The following is an 18,970-nucleotide window of genomic DNA, read 5'->3' on the forward strand; positions in this document are numbered from 1 at the left end:
GCCTGAACCATTAAATCATCGACAGAAAATTCCACTTCTTTGATACTGGAGCCTTTAGTGGTCCTCCTGAACAACCAAAAAAAAAAAGTTTTTCAAATATCAATTTCCATGTATGAGTTTCAATTTCGTATCATATTTGATACATCGGGTCTCAGTGCTCAAATATTATTGTTTCTGAACAAACAAAAACATGATATAACACAAACATGTCTAACAAATTGGTAATTCCTTTTCAAAATTGGCAAATTCGGCCTCCTGACAATCTTGTAGTGTCATTGGAAAGGCCTCTGGTGAACGAACTCCTCCCCCCTGGTGGATTATATGTGTATTGCAAGTATCTAATTGTATACATCAGGATTTTTAAGAAAAAAGATATCCCATTGATCATGTAGATGCCTTCAAAACTCATGCATCAAACATGATACATTTGGTGTTATAGGGTTAAAGGGCCAGCACTCAAAACAACCTTTCTGGTGTCATTACTCAGAAATAGGGTTGAACATGGACCTGTGGATTTGAATTAATGAAGAATTCAGACCAAAGCATAGAAATTACAGTTTATGTAGCTAGACCACAGGGAAATGTTTTAAAATGCATAATTCTATTTTTAAAAAAAAGCAAAATATCACTCCTTTAAAGGCATGACAAATTAGGTTCCTTCTTTTTTTTTTTTTAGCTCATTTATTTAATTTGTTTTTAAATTAACACTGGTTTTGGTAATAACACATCATGTACAGGGTGGGGAAGCAAAATTTACAATGAACATTTAGTTGTTTTTTCTCAGCAGGCACTACGTCAATTGTTTTGAAACCAAACATATATTGATGTCATAATCATACCTAACACTATTATCCATACCTTTTCAGAAACTTTTGCCCATATGAGTAATCAGGAAAGCAAACGTCAAAGAGTGTGTGATTTGCTGAATGCACTCGTCACACCAAAGGAGATTTCAAAAATAGTTGGAGTGTCCATAAAGACTGTTTATAATGGAAAGAAGAGAATGACTATGAGCAAAACTATTATGAGAAAGTCTGGAAGATACTATTAAAGAAGAATGGGAGAAGTTGTCACCTGAATATTTGAGGAACAATTGCGCAAGTTTCAGGAAGCGTGTGAAGGCAGTTATTGAGAAAGAAGGAGGACACATAGAATAAAAACATTTTCTATTATGTAAATTTTCTTCTGGCAAATAAATTCTCATGACTTTCAATAAACTAATTGGTCATACACTGTCTTTCAATCCCTTTCCATCAAAATATTGTAAATTTTGCTTCCCCACCCTGTACAATCTGTTGCTTAGATTACGTATGTGGCACGTGTGACATTTATTTGTGTTTGCCTTTTGAAAATGATCAACAATAATTCTAGCCTTTTAGACTTTTTAATTGCAATTAATTACATGCATATTTATTAGAGCAGTTCATACATATTCAGAACTTGTAAGTACTAATTTAGCAAAGTAACCTCATGTATTTCTCTACTGATGAGCTTGCCTCCCAGTAAACTCATGGGCGCCAGTACTGATAAGATTCATGATCAGTTCTGCTCACAGAAGGAGATGTTGTAGCTACAGAAGCTCAGACCTTGCATTCCAGTAGATACACGTCTACAACAACAGTCATGACACTTTGCGTAGCACATCCTAGCAACAAGACGTGGACTGACAGTTGGCATGCCACGTCAATAGGTGAGACCCAATCAGAAGATGGAGTGAGATGACGTTGCAAAGTCCAACCCATTGGTCCGGGTGGAGTCACCCAAGAAGATAACTGTCAATCGGACCCAAAATTCGGGGCTCTTTGACTAGAGTTCCTGCAGGAGCTCTTGTCCAGAGACATGAAATATTATTTTAATTCAGATATTTAAGTATTAGGATAAATTGTTTTATTAGTTAGTAGTTAATATTTTAACATAGGATTGATTTGTTTAATCTGTTTTATTTCAATAATGTTAGTGATGAGTTCTTTGTGACCAGATTTATGTTTTACCCTGTTGTAGTTTAACCCTTTCATGCATGAATTATGAGAACATTAATCAAGATTTTTTTTTCCCCGAGTGGTTTTTATTCGTCTTTAGGCATGAAAAAAAAACAAAAAAAACAATGTGATTGAATTTTTTTATGAACCTATTTTTCATGGAGTCACAAAAATATCCACTCAACTGGACACCATGCATTTAATTTTAGAAGCAAAGAAACATGTATTCATTGATATACTGTGTGAAAACTATGAAATAAAAACATGTTTAATGCTGCTAATCTGATGCTTTCTCACATTTTTACATACTCTAATATTAATTATTACTCACTTCAAGGAAATAATATGCAGAAAAAAAAAAAAAGCAACTTTTTGTTTAACCTATAAGGACCCAGTGTGACATTTGTGGCAGTTCCCAAATTAATTTTTCTCCATATTTAACCATCCTTAAGTGGTTTATCACCAATTATTGTAATATTATTTATTGTATTTTATGGGTTTTTTTTTTCAGTGAAAATCAGGTATTTTCTGACATGTAATTTACAAATCATGTAGATGTTCATGAAAGCTCAGAGAAAAGTTGAGGATTACTATTTCAAAAATAGAGAAAACAGAAGAAAAAGTTACTTTTTCAGCAAAATATATCATTAATTGAACATAAACCTAGTGTGCCCATCCACTGTCATTGATCCAACTCCACAGGTTTTACTGGTGAATCAATGTTGTAGAAGATGACAGTGTTTCCATGGTAACTACAGAGCTTCTGAACGTCCAAATATGGGTCATATCTGATGACCACGAAAAGATGAATAACTGTATTTTACACCAATTATTGACATAGATTAGTCGATCATCAGGGATTAAACAGTTTATATCAGTAGATGATTTTGGGAGATGGTGGATGTTTGGGTCTTAATGGGTTAAAAAAGAAAAATAAACTGTTAATAACAGACAAATAACAATTAGCTTTTTTTTTTTTACACTCAAACATGTTCCTGCAGATCAGGTTTATTAAGAACAGCAAAGTTAGTGTAATTGTATGAATTGCAGTGTTTGGGATGATGCATAAGTGTCCACTGTGTTGGCTGACATGGAACTAAAACAACAAAACCCATGAATATACAAGAGAACAGCTGGAGAAGAACTGTCCACTGGAGTGACCCCTGTGCATGAAAGGGTTAAATAGTTGGTCAGTATGTGAAGCTTATTAAGACAGGAAACATCTGTATGCATAGGAGTTCATTATCTTCTGTTCGTCCTTTAGATACACGTCTAAACACACACACACACACATTCACACACATAGTATTGTCAAACATTGGTGATAAAAAGTAAACTTATTATTGGCATAAGTTTACTTAAAGTTGAGGCCTCACCTCTGCTTGATCTATTTAGTAGGTATGTAACGGTACACAAAATTTTCGGTTCGGTACGTTTTTGGTTTTCAAAGCCACGGTTCGGTTTTTTTCGGTTCGGTACGGGAAGAAAGAAAACCCCTCAAAATATCTTTAATACGTTTGAATTTTTGAACATTTTTCCCCAAATTTTTGGACACAATAGAATATAGAAAAACAGGAATAATATAATTCTGCTACTATAAATCAAATAGAAAATAAAATAAATTATTAATATTACTAAATGTATTTTAAACATTAGTATTACACTTTTCCCTGACAGGTGGTTTTGAACAAACAACAAAAATCTAATCACAGTTCTGTCAGTTCACATTCTGCATAAAAATATCAACAAAAAAATTCTGCATGTAGTGCAACATTAACAGGAGGGTAAACTGGTATTCTGTTTTAACAAACTGAAGAGCAACACTGACAACAAACTGAACCAAATTATTTATTTTAGGACAGCTAACAAACTGTTTAGAACACTTTGTGTACTCGTGTGTGTGCGCGTGTGTGTGCGCGTGTGCGCACACGCAAGGTGCGATTTGTCTGGGGGATGGTTTGTTTGTTTGGTTGTTTTTTTGTTTTTGTTTTTTTTTTGGTCGGAGCCGGGGGCGCGTGTGGGGGAGGGGGGGGCGGTCCGGTCCATAATTAACGTAACTAACGCTGGCGTGAAACGAAAGTGAAACTTTATTTTTATATACTTTCAACGTCCAACTCCGAGTTCTATTCCTCTGGTATACAGCGTGCGTGAGAGAGAGAGACAGACAGTTAGTGTGTTTTAGAACTACCGTAGTTCCCAGGGGCCACACAGCGTTCGTCTTATCTCCGTCTCTTTCCTCGTTGTTGTCTTTCACCGGGACCTGAAGTGATCCCAAACTGGACTGTACTGATGGTGGAGGGTCTCCAATCTCTTCCTTCCAGGTTCTCATCATATTTTTTCTTATTTATTTATTTTTTTTACCTTATATCAGCTGCTATTTCATATTTAGCGTCAATGTATGCGTCCTTAAATATGTCCGTGTGAAACTTGCGTGTATTTAACGTTCCGCATCAAACAATGTCTTTTGTTCCTTTTTCTTTTTCTCAACAGACTGTGTCGTTTCGGTACAGCTGTGTACCGAACCGAACAGGTGTGTACCGAAACGGTTCGGTTCGGTACGTGTACCGTTACAGGCCTACTATTTAGATAACGTTAAGTTAAAGACCAACCCATTTGTACAGGTGAGCCCGCCCACAGGGAAATAAATGTACAGTTCATCTTACGTTCGGGGCTCATTGTTCTTTGAGTCCTCAGCACTGAGTATCCATCTGATTTGTGGTCTGAATATATTTTGTCAACTTTGAGACCAAGCTGAACCCAGACTCATCCCTGGAGCTTCCAACAAAAGAACACGTTAACACTATTATATTTTACATGTGATCAGAATAAATTCTTGAACTGAGACCAAGCGCATTCTGATCTCATCTTTGGAGCTCCCAATCAACAAACACAAAAATCCAAACAATGTAGACCACAGGGAAATGTTTTAAAATGCATAATTCCATTTAAACAAAAGCAAAATATCAGTCCTTTAACCTTTTCATGCATGAATTATGGGAACCTTAGGCAATATTTTTTCTTGAGTGAGTTTATTCCTCTTTAGGCGTGAAAAAAAAATGCAATTGAAATTTTTTTATGAACCTGTTTTTTAACCCTTTCATGCATAGTGGTCACTACAGTGGACAGCTGCTCTGTTGCATATTCATGGGTTTTGTTGTTTAAGTTCCATATCAGCCAACATAGTGGACGCTTATGCATCATCCCAAACACTGCAATTCATACCATTACACTAACTTTGCTGTTCTTGATAAACTGCAGTAAATCAATTACTGATTGTTATTTGACTGTAATTAACAGTTTTCTTATACAAAGTTTTTTTTTTTTTTTTTTTTTTTTTTTTTTTTTTTTTTTTGCATATTATCTCCATGAAGTGAGTAACAACTAGAATTAGAGTATGCTAAAATGTGAGAAAATGGCATTAAAAATATTTTTATTTCATCGTTTTCATGCAAAATATCGCTTTCTAATGATGGGCTATAAATAAATGTTTCTTTGTTTCAAAAATTGAATGCACGGTGTTCAGCTGAGTGGACATTTTTGTAACTCCATTAACCCTTTCATGCATGAATTATGAGAACCTTAGTCAATATTTTTTTCTTGAGTGATTTTATTCCTCTTTAGGCATGAAAAAAACAATGCAATTGAAATTTTTTTATGAACCTGTTGTTTGATGGAGTTACAAAAATGTCCACTCAGCTGAACATCATGCATTTAATTTTTGAAGCAAAGAAACATTTATTTATAGCCCATCATTAGAAAGCGATATTTTGCATGAAAACGATGAAATAAAAATATTTTTAATGCCATTTTCTCACATTTTAGCGTACTCTAATTCTAGTTGTTACTCACTTCATGGAGATAATATGGGAAAAAAAACAACTTTTTGTATAAGAAAACTGTTAATTACAGTCTAATAACAATCAGCAATTGATTTACTGCAGATCATGTTTATCAAGAACAGCAAAGTTAGTGTAATGGTATGAATTGCAGTGTTTGGGATGATGCATAAGCGTCCACTATGTTGGCTGATATGGAACTAAAACAACAAAACCCATGAATATGCAACAGAGCAGCTGTCCACTGTAGTGACCACTATGCATGAAAGGGTTAAAGGCGTGACAATTCAGTGAGCTTCTTTTTTTTTTTTTTAGCTCATTTATTTAATTTGTACACTGGTTTCGCTAATAACACGTCATGTACAATCTGTTGCTTAGATTATGTGGCATGTGTGACATTTATTTGTGTTCGCCTTTTGAAAATGATCAACAATAATTCTAGCCTTTCAGACTTTTTAATTGCAATTAATTACATGCATATTTATTTGGACAGTTCGTGCATAATCAGAACTTGTAAGTACTAATTTAGCAATAAAAATACTCAAAGGGTAGTAAATTTAAGATTCTGTGGACGCATTTTGTGGATGCTGATACTCAAACACTAGCTTCTGTGGAATATTTTAGAATGCAAACAGATGTTTCAGTAAATAATGCCGCCACGTACTCATCAAGCCAATCCGTGCCTAGACATGCACTCACATACACACACGTGTAAGCCGACACACACGACTACACACCGGAGGAACAGAGTTACTGTCTCCCTGTGAAACTGCAGATGCAGAATGGGTGACAGAGCTAAAATATTTATACACAGATCTTTGCAGTCTGCACTGAGAGAGATGGAGAGATGGAGGGAAAGATGTATAAAGAGGGAGAGAAAGAGATCCAAGAAGATGGCAGCTTACAACAAAGTGTCAGTGTGTGTGTGTGTGTGTGTGAGAGAGAGAGAGAGAGAGACAGAGAGAGAGAGAGATAGAGAGAGAGAATACATTTGTGAGTAAGAGGGAGAGGAGAGTGATAACAACTGAGAGGGAGAGAGAGAGAGAGATGAGTGTGCAGCACAGATGCCAAATGAATCTAGGGCAGTTCAGAAAAAACAAGGCATTATTCCAAAATCCACTTTGTATGTGTGTGCAAGTATGTGTGTAATTGTATTTCTATTTATACCTTATATATTTTGTATGTGCGCATGAAAGTGCATGCAGCAAACATCCGTTATCTGTGTGTGTCTGTGTGTGTTAACATGTCAGAGGCCGGAATTCAAGCCAAAATGCAACAACTTTTTTTTTTTTTCTTTCAATCTTTGGGCTTTTTATTCATCACCCTTTAACAATTACAGCGATCTTTGCATCACACCCACTCTCCTTCCACCATGTTCTGCCTCTGTCTCACTCTCTATTTTCGCTCAGTCTTTCATAAGTCCAAAAGTGAGATTTTTCTTTTCTTTTCTTTTTTTTTTTTTTTTGTTCTTTTGTCTTTCACCAAACTCTGCCGCTGAAGGATTTTGTGTATGTGAGCATGGGTGTGGGTTAACGGGGGTAGGGGGTTGGCACAAAGCAAAGATGATGGCAGATGGCGTCCTTACTTAACACACATACAGTAAACACACACACTAAACACTGACTAAAGAGATACAACCTTGTGCGGAGTCATTTTGCACTTGCATTTGCAGTTTCATTACTCAAAAATATACAAACATCTATCTTTGCAGTTTTCTTTTTTTTTCACTACAACCCACTGTGCCATTTTGTATCTCACATTCATGTTAAGTATTTTCATGACTCTCTATATTGATTCATGAGCTCAGTGTTCAATTGTAATATAATACTCAATTAAATATACTGCCAATTTTACGCCTTCCATCCCTTTTATCCTAAAACCAGGTGCGTATTGCTGACGGTAACACCTTACTTCCCTCAATAACAAATTTTACCTTTGTTTCATCCACGTGTACATTTTGTGCAAGATTTTTTAAGCAACGTCGTATTGCAGTGCAACAAAAACATGAGTAAATTTATTCTGTATTAGCGAACAGTGCACTGCAGTACGAGCCTGAAAATAGCTGCCTAAACAGCTGCATATTGTATGAGTCATGTGAAGCTCTTTCTTCCTCAGGAGATTATTAAACCCAAAATGTGTCCAAACGCTTGCATTCATCAAAGATCAGGCTGGTTGGAGATATTTTTTTTTCTTTTAGAGACTATTTTTGATTGTAGTTTGTGGCCACAAGACATCCAAACTGTATCACCTATGAAGGATTAGCTATTCAAGAAAATATTATGAACATTTTGATATTTTTAGCATATTATTCAACTTTATTTGTGAAATATTCAGGTCAGGGATTCACTACATTTCTTCTATAGAATAAGAATAAGAATAAATTGTATTTTTAAGTGCCTTTCATGACACCCAAGGACACTGTACAGCAGAGGATAAAACAGACAATGCATACAATACAAAGAAGTAAAATAGATTAAAAAGTAATTACAATACATAGAAATGAAAAGGTAAAATGGAGGCTAAAGGATACATATATAGTGTAATGATGATGTTAGAGAAAAGGACACATGATCATGGCTGTGAATGATTTACCCAGTATGAATATTATGAAGCTTTAACCCTCCGGTATCCCGTCCAGCAAGGCCCTTACTAAGTACCAAGTGTGCCTTTTTCGCACACTTGTGGAATAATGTCATAAAAATTTTCATACACCTTGGTTTTTAATTCTTTTACACTTTTTTCTATTTCATCAACTTGAACCGTAAATAAAAATACCAAATACACAATAATTGTCACATTTTTTAACCCTTTAAATGTCGTGTTTGTAATGTAAACAAACCATTTTTTTTATGCAAAAAAACACAAAAAAATGATTTTTTCTCAATATACTACATGAAAAGTGGATCACATATTATTTGATTTTTGCAGCCTGGCATATGTCAGTGATTAACTCCAACATTGGTTAATTTGCATAATTATTTTTGGCGCTAGATCAAATGTTCAAAAATACTAGCATCTGTCACCAAGTGTGCGTAAAATGCACACCTATAAATCAAACTGTTAAATATTATATATAGATTTATTTTTCTGCTCTACTTTGATTTAATTTTAGTAAATCAAGGTCAGCCCTAATCATACATATCAAATGGAAGAAATAGTGCGTTTTAGGCACACTTAGGAGACAGGTGCTAGTCTTGTAATTTTCTTTTGTTTACAATGTGCACATTTTAGTTGGTGGCCAGAATTTTAAAGATCATGCAAAAATGAACAACTTTTGAATTCTAACCTTATTTAAATTGTGAAAAATAATATGGTACTTTTTAACATGAAGTGCAAAGTGTGCCTAAAAAGCGCACCTGGATACTGGAGGGTTAATGTGATGTTAAAACATAAAAATAGACAAAATTCACTCTTAGTGTTGCTGTGTTGTCTGCTTTTGAAGAAATATATTGTAGTGTGTGTGTTTGTGTGTGTGTGTGCTGTTGTGAAAACATCAAAAGCTGTCGGCGTGTATGTGTGGGTTTGATTCTTGTGACCGTGATACACAAATAACATGACATTCAGAGACACGGCTGTCCGTCAAAGTCGTCACATGCACTTCGCTGCAGTACAGTGCATCGCCACAAGAGCGCTGATACCTTCCCCCAACAGACATGCACCGCTGCACCCTCCTCATTCTGCTCAACAGCTTCTCCCCGTCAAAAACATTTAGTCAGTGTCAGGTCATATTGCATCGCTTTTTCATTTCAATTATTCTCATAAAGCACAGAGTGGTGAAACTATTAGCCTGAATGAAGAAATACAATATCAGTGAATGACTAGCCTGGACATAAAGACCGCTGCTGGTCTAATGAACACAGCTATTTAGACTCCAGTCATTTGACAGAGGTTTTAATGAACCTCTGTGTTGTTTACTACAGTGTTTTCCTTAATCTAATCTGTACAACCACATGATTTCAGCGAATTGAATGAGGCATCGTTTGTAGAGACTCAAAGTGGGGCAGTGCTCTGCAGAATGACTGAAAATACTGGGTTACAGTAGTTTCTTCCTATTGCCTTTGTCCCCATTTATACTCATTTGGCAGGAAACAGACCTGTTCTTATGTCCCTGTTACAGTATTTGTCATTCAATAAGTTGAGGTAACGTTTCACTAATCTTTTACTTCTTCACTAGTCATTTTTACCTCGTGTAAATGTTTTCGTCAGGGTTTGTCTGTCTCTGTTTGTTCGTTTGTCTGTTAGCAAGATAACTCAAAAAGTTATTAAAAGATGGATTTGGATGAAATTTTCATGAAATGTTGATACTGGCAAAAGGAGCAAATTATTACATTTTGGTGCTGATGGCGGGGCAGGGGGTTGATGACATTTTCAGGAAATGTTCATACTAGCACAAGGAACAAATGATTAAATTTTGAGGAAATGTTGATACTGGCACAGGGAACAAATAACAAACAAATTCATTTTGGTGGTGCATGGGGGGGGACTGATCTGCCTTGGCGAAGATCTGCGTTCTCTAAGTGTTTGTTTAGTTTTACTCATGTACTCAACCCTTCCATATTTTTCTCTACATTTAACCTTTTTTAGTGATGAAATAACATTTATTGTTATATTGTTCTCTACAATATAAATTTTTTAGTAAAAATAAGGTATTTTCCAATATTTAACCCATACAGACCCAGTGCTGCTTTTGTGCCAGTTCTTGAATTTTTCTCCGTATCTAACCTTTCTTAGATTATTTATCACCATTTATTGTAATATTGTCCACTGTATTTTGCTTTTTTTTTCCCAATGAAAATCAGCTATTTTCTTATACTTAATTCACTGATCATGTAGATGTTCATAAAAGCTCAGATTAAACAGAGCGAAATGAACAAAACATGACTTTTTCAACAAAATATAACATTAACTGAGCATAAACCAAGTGTGCCCATCCACTGTCACTGATCCAACTCCATGGGTTTTACTGGTGCATCAATGTTGTAGAAGATGATGGCGTTTCCACGGTAACTATGGAGCCTCTGAGCACCCAATTGGGTCGTATCTGATGACCATGAAAAGATGACAAAGCATATTTTACAGCAATTTCTTACATGTATTGATAGGATTAGTACAGGTATGAAACCTTTTAGGTCAGTAGATGATTTACTGACTGTAAATTCATAACAGACTGCATTGAAAGGTTATTACATCAAAACAGAGAAAATTAGAGAAAAATTTGACTTTTTTGGCAAAATATGTGATTACCTGAATGTAAAAATGTGCATCTACAACTACTGTCATTTGCTGTTCTCTTGTATATTCATGGCTTTTGTTGTTTTAGTTTCATATAAGCCAACACATTTGGCACTCATGCATCATCCCATACACTGCAATTCATACCATTACTGTAACTTTGCTGTTCTTCATAAACCTGATCTGCAGGAACATGTTTGAGTGTAAAGCAAGTGCTTGTTATTTTTATTAGACTGTAATAAACAACATATTTTTTTTTGTATATTATCTCCATGAAGTGAGTAATAACTGGTGTTAGAGTATGTTAAAATGTGAGAAAACATCAGATTAGCAGAATTAAAAATGTTCTTATTTGATTTTTTTTTTAAATTGATTTATTTCAAATATGGATATGATACAAGCTTCCTGATTACTACTATTTGACTTCTTTGCACAACATAATATAGAAATGAAAATTCAAGGAAGCATGAAATAACTAGAAGCACTCGGAGAGCGCAGACCTCCACCAAGGCTGATCAGTGCCCCCCCCCCCCCCCCCGTGGGCCCCCCCACCCCCAATCACCACCAAAATTTAATCATTTCTTCCTTATCCCATTTCCAACAAACCCTGAAAATTTCATCCAAATCTGTCCATAATTTTTTGAGTTATGTTGCACACTAACGGACAGACAAACAAACAAACCCTGGCAAAAACATAACCTCCTTGGCGGAGGTAATGATACACGCAAACAGAAAAAGAAAATGAAAAAGAAAAGTTTTCACAGAGTACATTTATAAATATATGTTTCTTAGGTTCAAAAATTAAACATATGGTGTCCAGCTGAGTGGACATTTTTGCAAATCCATGAAAAATAGGTTCATAATTTTTTTTTTTCCAATCGCATTTTTTTTTTAATGCCTAAAGAGGAATAAAAACGGGGAAAAAAAATCTTGATTAAGGTTCTCATAATTCATGCATGAAAGGGTTAAAATATTTCCATTGAATTAATAGTTTAAACACAATTAATTACTTTATAACAGAAGATGTTTTTGGTCACCAGTGGATGTTTAGGTAAATATTCTTGTTTTTTTTGGTTTTTTTTGGTTTCTCTCTTCATTTTGCCATACCTCCATCTTCTCCAACTCTGAAGCCTCTACACTGCGTTCCCCTTTCATCCTCCTGTGGAATCCGAGTCTGTCCCTACCAACATTCCCCCAAACATACAGCCAATAAAACCGCATCCAAATTACCAGTCATTTTGCTGCTGCATGTGTGAAACCTTGTCAGGGAATCACTGTCTCTCAGTCTCTTGCCCAAGGGGACCTCCCACAGATTCCTGGCAGTGAAGGAGTGACGGCTGTTGTGAAACATGACTGTTGTATTGATTGCACAGACCACTGCAACAGCTGGTAGGCTGGAAGAGAGCACAGCGTGGTATAGCCAAAGATGGGATGTGGAGGAGTGAGCGAGTGTGAATGTCTCCCATGGGTTATCCCTCTTAGGATCTTTGCATAATCCTTACTGATGGATGCAGAAATCGATTCGGAGGGTGTGGCTGGGAAAAAGGAGGCCATGAGAGGTAGAGATGGTGGAGCTGGTGGGGAGGGGTACATATCAGAGGTTTCTAACTGTCGGCCACATCACTGACACTTCAGATGTTGAAATCTGGAAAAAATATGTTTGTACAAATCGCGATCTCAGCAAGGTAAATCACTGGTTAACGCCTCCCACGAAGGCTGTGAAGAACATATTAACCTCCACCACACAGGTAATGTAATCGCCTGGGTCCGTTTGTTGGTTTGTCAGTCAGTCAGATTACAGTACTGCACTGATTTTCATGAAGCTTTCTGGGGAGAACATGGGTCGGGTAATTCAATCAAACACCCTTTCTTGTACCACCAGAAACAGTAAAACATTCCAGCATCTTCTTCTTTGTATAGATCTGGTACCAAAAACTAAAATACCAAAAAAAGTAAAAAAAAATAAAAAAATAAAAAAAAAAAAATAATAATAATAATAATTTAATGGGTTCATCCACCAGATGAGAAATAAACAACCAAAAAATTACAAAAAATACAAAAAAAGGTCAAATAAATAAAGAAATTATTATTATTATTATTATTATTATTATTATTATTATTATTATTATTATTAATAATAATAATAATAATAATAATAATAATAATAATAATTTAATGGGTTCATCCACCAGATGAGAAATAAATGACCAAAAAATTACAAAAAATACAAAAAAGGTAAAATAAATACATAAATTATTATTATTATTATTATTATTATTATTATTATTATTAATAATAATAATAATAATAATAATAATAATAATAATAATAATAATAATAATAATAATTTAATGGGTTCATCCACCAGATGAGAAATAAACGACCAAAAAAACCCAAAAAGGTTAAATAAATAAATACATTAACAACAACAACAACAACAACAATAATAATAATAATAATAATAATTTAATAGGTTCATCCACCAGATGAGAAGTAAATGACCAAAAAATTACAAAAAATACAAAAACGGTAAAATACATAAATTAATAATAATAATAATAATAATAATAATAATAATAATAATAATAATAATAATTTAATGGTTTCATCCACCAGATGACAAACAAATGACCAAAAAATTACAAAAAATACAAAAAAAGATAAAATAAATAAATTATTATTATTATTATTATTAATAATAATAATAATAATAATAATAATAATAATAATAATAATAATAATAATAATAATTTAATGGGTTCATCCACCAGATGAGAAATAAATGACCAAAAAATTACAAAAAATACAAAAAAGGTAAAATAAATACATAAATTATTATTATTATTATTATTATTATTATTAATAATAATAATAATAATAATAATAACAATAATAATAATAATAATAATAATAATAATAATAATAATAATAATTTAATGGGTTCATCCACCAGATGAGAAGTAAATGACCAAAAAATTACAAAAAATACAAAAACGGTAAAATACATAAATTAATAATAATAATAATAATAATAATAATAATAATAATAATAATTTAATGGTTTCATCCACCAGATGACAAACAAATAACCAAAAAATTACAAAAAATACAAAAAAAGATAAAATAAATAAATTATTATTATTATTAATAATAATAATAATAATAATAATAATAATAATAATAATAATAATAATAATAATAATAACTTAATGGGTTCATCCACCAGGATTCAAGAAAAACACCAATCTTGTGCACAAGTGGCAGAACATCAGAAGACTATGGGGTTAGTTACAGTTACAGATAATTACACATCTGACCTTATTACTCTGCATTTATTATTTACTATTCCTCTGAATTTACTCCAGAATTTCCATGACCTCTGCAGATGAATGTCTCATTCCAAGCTAAGAAAAACACTCAAGTAAAATAAAATATTGAATCTTAAATTATCCTGATTACAAACGAGTGTTAAATATCAGTGACCCACTTGCAGATCATTGATTGTATTTATCAGAGCTACTGACTGCAATAATGTCAAAACATCTGTCTTCGGGAGAAGAAAAAGTGATTTTTTGACCTATTGTGAAAGAGCTAGCAATTCATCTACAAGAGTCAGTCAGTCTCCCAGCCATCTGTTTTATCAGTTGATCACTGATTGTCATGTAGAACATCAAACAGATGCACACATGCTCTGTTGCATTTTGCATATAAATGGTCATCTATACATTTATCAGAAGGTATGAAATACAGTTTTACATTCTATATAATATATTCAAATCTCTTATTTATAGTGTAATGTCAGTGTCAGTTGCTACCACATAGAAGTTTGACCAAATAAGTGCATTTAACAGAACATGCACTTCACAACAGCTTACTGCAGCAGTGTTCACGTCTTGCATGGGAAACAATCCACTACATCAATATCATCATGTATTCGATTTAAGTGTGAGGTGAATTAATTGGGTCAGCGGAGCCCTAAGTGTCTTGGCCCTTAAGTGAACTAAGGTCAGGCAATCGTGATGGCACTAATGGCTCTGATTATTAACTATTCAATCACTGCTGAAATCCCTGCCCATCTGACTTTCAATTGGCCTAAGTAACGCAAAGTTAACCTTGTTGACTACGACATATTGAGCAGTTGATGGAATGCAACAAATTAATAGTTTCTGTGGTTTTATCTTTATCAGTGAATACCACAGTATTTGTTTACATGTCTTTGATTTCACACATACAGTCATGGAAAAAATCATTACACCATCAAAAGTCATCCAAAACAATGATTGTGCAATCAAGCACTAACTCCTGTATGTATCATGTGACTAAAACAGACAGAAAAGAAAACATGGAATGCCTAAAAGCACTGTTTTTATCAGTACAATGCCATAGCTATTGATGTAAGAACTTAAGTGATATTTGTTATTATCAAGAAAACTATGGAAAATGGCTAGATATCAGCTCTGAAATTACACTCTTATGGCCTATTTTTATTGTTAGCATTATATTAGTCCACACAAATGTACCTTTAGTGTTACCAGGCATTAAAATGAATAAAAAATTGAAGAAAGCAAGGGTGGTCAAATAATTTTTTCTGCGACTGTATGAGAAAATTACATCCCAGGGTTCTTCTAGTACTCCATCCATTGCTGTTTCTGTGGAACCCAAACAGATATCACTACATAATTATGGCTAACACTCAGTGTTTAGCAGTTCAAGAGTATTCTGATGAACTAGTTAAATAGCAACATGGGAGGCTTTGGTAGGTAGGTGGTCATTATTCAGGTCCTAAGGGCTGCCTCCTCTACTGATTTCCAGTTTCCTTTTTTCTGGTGCACTGCTGATCTGTGATTGCAATTGATTGGAGACTGCTCATCATTCCTCCAAGGGAAACATCAAGAATCATCGATATTAGTGAGAATGGATTGAAGGAGATAAAACAGAATAGGATATATGAATGCAGAGAGAATGAAACCACATGTGGAAAACAAAGCAGTCAAAAAAAAGAGGAGAAAAATGCACCATATATGTAGTCTCGATGTATGTCCCCCCCTTTCCAAATAGGTGTGGTCCATGATTTATGGGGTCAGGTTTAAGCATAAATGATACGAACAGCAGAGGGGGGTTTCTCTATTGACTGCAGAGAGAGAAAATTTACTACCGGGTACAAGGAGGAATCCACCTAGTAGACTGATGTACCCTATTGCTATTTTGCAGTGAACCTGACAGAGCCCTTATTGACTATTGATTAACCACAAATAATCATGTCTTATTGACATGCATTTCTCTACTTGAAGAGCTGCATCAGCTGACAAAAAATTATTTGTCATTCATTTTAAAAAAAATTTAAAATATACAGAAATAGTTTACAGTACAGTGTTCTTTGTAATTTACTACATTACATTTACATTTATGCATTTGCACGACTTACAGGGGAAAACCAATCAAATCAATCAATCAAATTTTATTTATATAGCGCCAAATCATAACAAAAGTTATCTTATGATGCTTTACATGTAGAGTTGGTCAAAACCAGACTCTAAGCCAATTTACAGAAACCCAACAGAATCCTCCAGGAGCAAACACTTACTATTAAAGCCTACTTTATTGTAATGATTTAGACATTTCTCTGGATAATGGAACACTGAATACAGCAGAAAGAATTATAGTGCAACTCAATTTTTGTTGTTTATGTTTTTGTCATTTAATGAAATGTAAATGTCTCTCTAAAAACACACTTTCATTCTAAATTAATGCATTCAAGAATAATTTTCTGGATGGAAAACTCAAAAGAAGACTTGATATCCTGCACATGACTAACCCTCTGTCTACTGATCCTTGAAATAGATGTCATGTTTACACTTTTTTTCCTCTGCACACAACTATTACTTCAATTATTTGGATATTCCATGTCATGTTATGATGTGTCATTCAAATACAGTTTTTTGTAGTTAATAGATTAAATTATACTTAATAGTTCATTTACTGCCTTGTTAAATACTAAATTAATGACCTTATGATACAATATCCCCTTGAATCCAAGACGAAGAAAAAAGATATATGTGAAAAATGCACGACCAGCTGTCCTAGTCCAGCAAACACCCATTTTAAATTCTGATTACTCTAAAAAAAACAAAAAATACATTGTTGTTATTGCTCACTCATCACACCATCACTAACAACAGCGTCATATGGTGACCTATCACGGTCATGAACGCGTCTGTCACCTCATAATACGGTTCAGTATCCAACATGTGGAGCTTCCAGCCCACCAAAGACGGGTTTCGCTTGATCAGCACGATGCGCTGTCCGTGGTGCTGAAGTAATGCGTTCCATTCACCGTGCTCTGTCGTTTAAGTCTGCTGCGTGTAACCAGTCACAATATGTCACAATACGGACAAGACACACTTCCCCCAAAACGGACGGCTGGAACTGCATAACAGCTGTCTAATCCTGTAATACTAATGGAAATGTTCAGAGTTGTGTTGTGTGCGTTGGAGCCAGTGGTACCTGCTAGTCCAAAGGAATGTGTGTGTGGTCGGACACTGTTGCTTCTGTTAGAATCTCTCTCTCTCTCTCTCTCTCTCTCTCTCTCTCTCTCTCTCTCTCTCTCTCTCTCTAACACACACACACACACACACACACACACACACACACACACACACACACACACACACCAACACACGCATAGGAGGACTGTCAGGATTGAAGGCTGACACCGAAGCCCCTCATTGCAGGTGAAGTGTGGCGCCTGTCGTGCGACAGAGAAGTCCACGCAGCTGGAAAGCTGGGCCATTCACCCTCAAAAACACAAGATGGAACAACCGCACACACACACGGACACACACAGCGCCAGTTTTATCCCCTGCGTGATTCCTCCCTCGATACTAAATCCCTTTTCGTTCTCACACATCTGTCCATGGCGCGTCCATCCTCTCCTACCGCAGAACCCAACATAAATACCAGCCTGGCTTCACGTGACACTTTAAACCCATGGTTACACATTTTAGCCACTTCTGTTTTATACTAAAAACCCAAACATGCAAAAAAAAAAAAAAAAAAAAAGAAGAAGAAATAAATAAATAAATCGCCTTACAGCAACAACTGTTGTAAAAAATGTGGACTAACACCCAGCAATAAAATGTTGTTCCATGCTCATAAACCATCTTTCAACACCACAAGTGTCCCTAAAAAACAACATGTTCTGCAAATCCCAAGCGAAAAAACAAAACGTGGTTTCAGTGCCCTCGTCTTAACTAACCATATGGGTTTCTGTTGCACCAAGAGGACTCTACCCAGCAGAGCGTTGGAGTCTGTAGTGCAGGTGCATGCTCGCATGCATCCCTCGCATGTAATTTGTAACACCATTAAAATATATTGTTCAAAAACATATTTAAATGTTAATAATGAAAAGTCGTTTTAGTACACTACCTTTCTCTTGTTTTTCCCCTTCCAAATTCGTTCGTTGGCAGAAGCAATGAGATTTATTTTTTTCATCCAGTGCTATCGTCGCAGGCTCAGCAGCACGGCGGGAGAACGACTGAGAGAGAGAGAGAGAGAGAGAGAGAGAGAGAGAGAGAGAGAGAGAGAGAGAGAGAGAGAGAGAGGTGGTGCACATAGAGTAATACAGTTGAACTGCAGCGGACATCTTCTACAGCTGGTGATATAGTGAATACCTGCATCTGCACTTCGTGGCTGCACTTACCCTATTTGACTGCTGCGGTTATAAAAATAGCACATGCTTTTAAATCTTCATTTGTGTAATTATGAATATTAGTGTGCATGCAGTACAGTCTATTAGGGAGTGATAGAGAGACATATTCAGTTATAAATCAGACCCATAGCCTATAGTTGCTTGTCTATGCAAAGAATGGTATTCAGAACTAAAACATGTACTGTGGTGAAAGCCAATCATGGGTGTTTCTTCAG

At 34.9% G+C, this 18,970-nt stretch overlaps 1 protein-coding gene across 3 annotated transcripts in view; it reads right to left on the reverse strand.

Annotated features, from left to right (window-relative positions):
• elfn2b (extracellular leucine-rich repeat and fibronectin type III domain containing 2b) overlaps positions 1-18,574 on the reverse strand; it is a 121,650-nt gene extending 103,076 nt beyond the window's left edge. For all 3 annotated transcript variants that reach the window (XM_030141308.1, XM_030141306.1, XM_030141307.1), the window contains exon 1: positions 18,473-18,574. The gene's annotated coding sequence lies outside the window, so the exon portion shown is untranslated. The remainder of the gene's footprint in view (positions 1-18,472) is intronic.
• Between the last annotated feature and the right edge of the window lie 396 nt (positions 18,575-18,970).

Source organism: Sphaeramia orbicularis, chromosome 8, assembly GCF_902148855.1.
Source record: "Sphaeramia orbicularis chromosome 8, fSphaOr1.1, whole genome shotgun sequence".
Lineage (NCBI taxonomy): Eukaryota > Metazoa > Chordata > Actinopteri > Kurtiformes > Apogonidae > Sphaeramia > Sphaeramia orbicularis.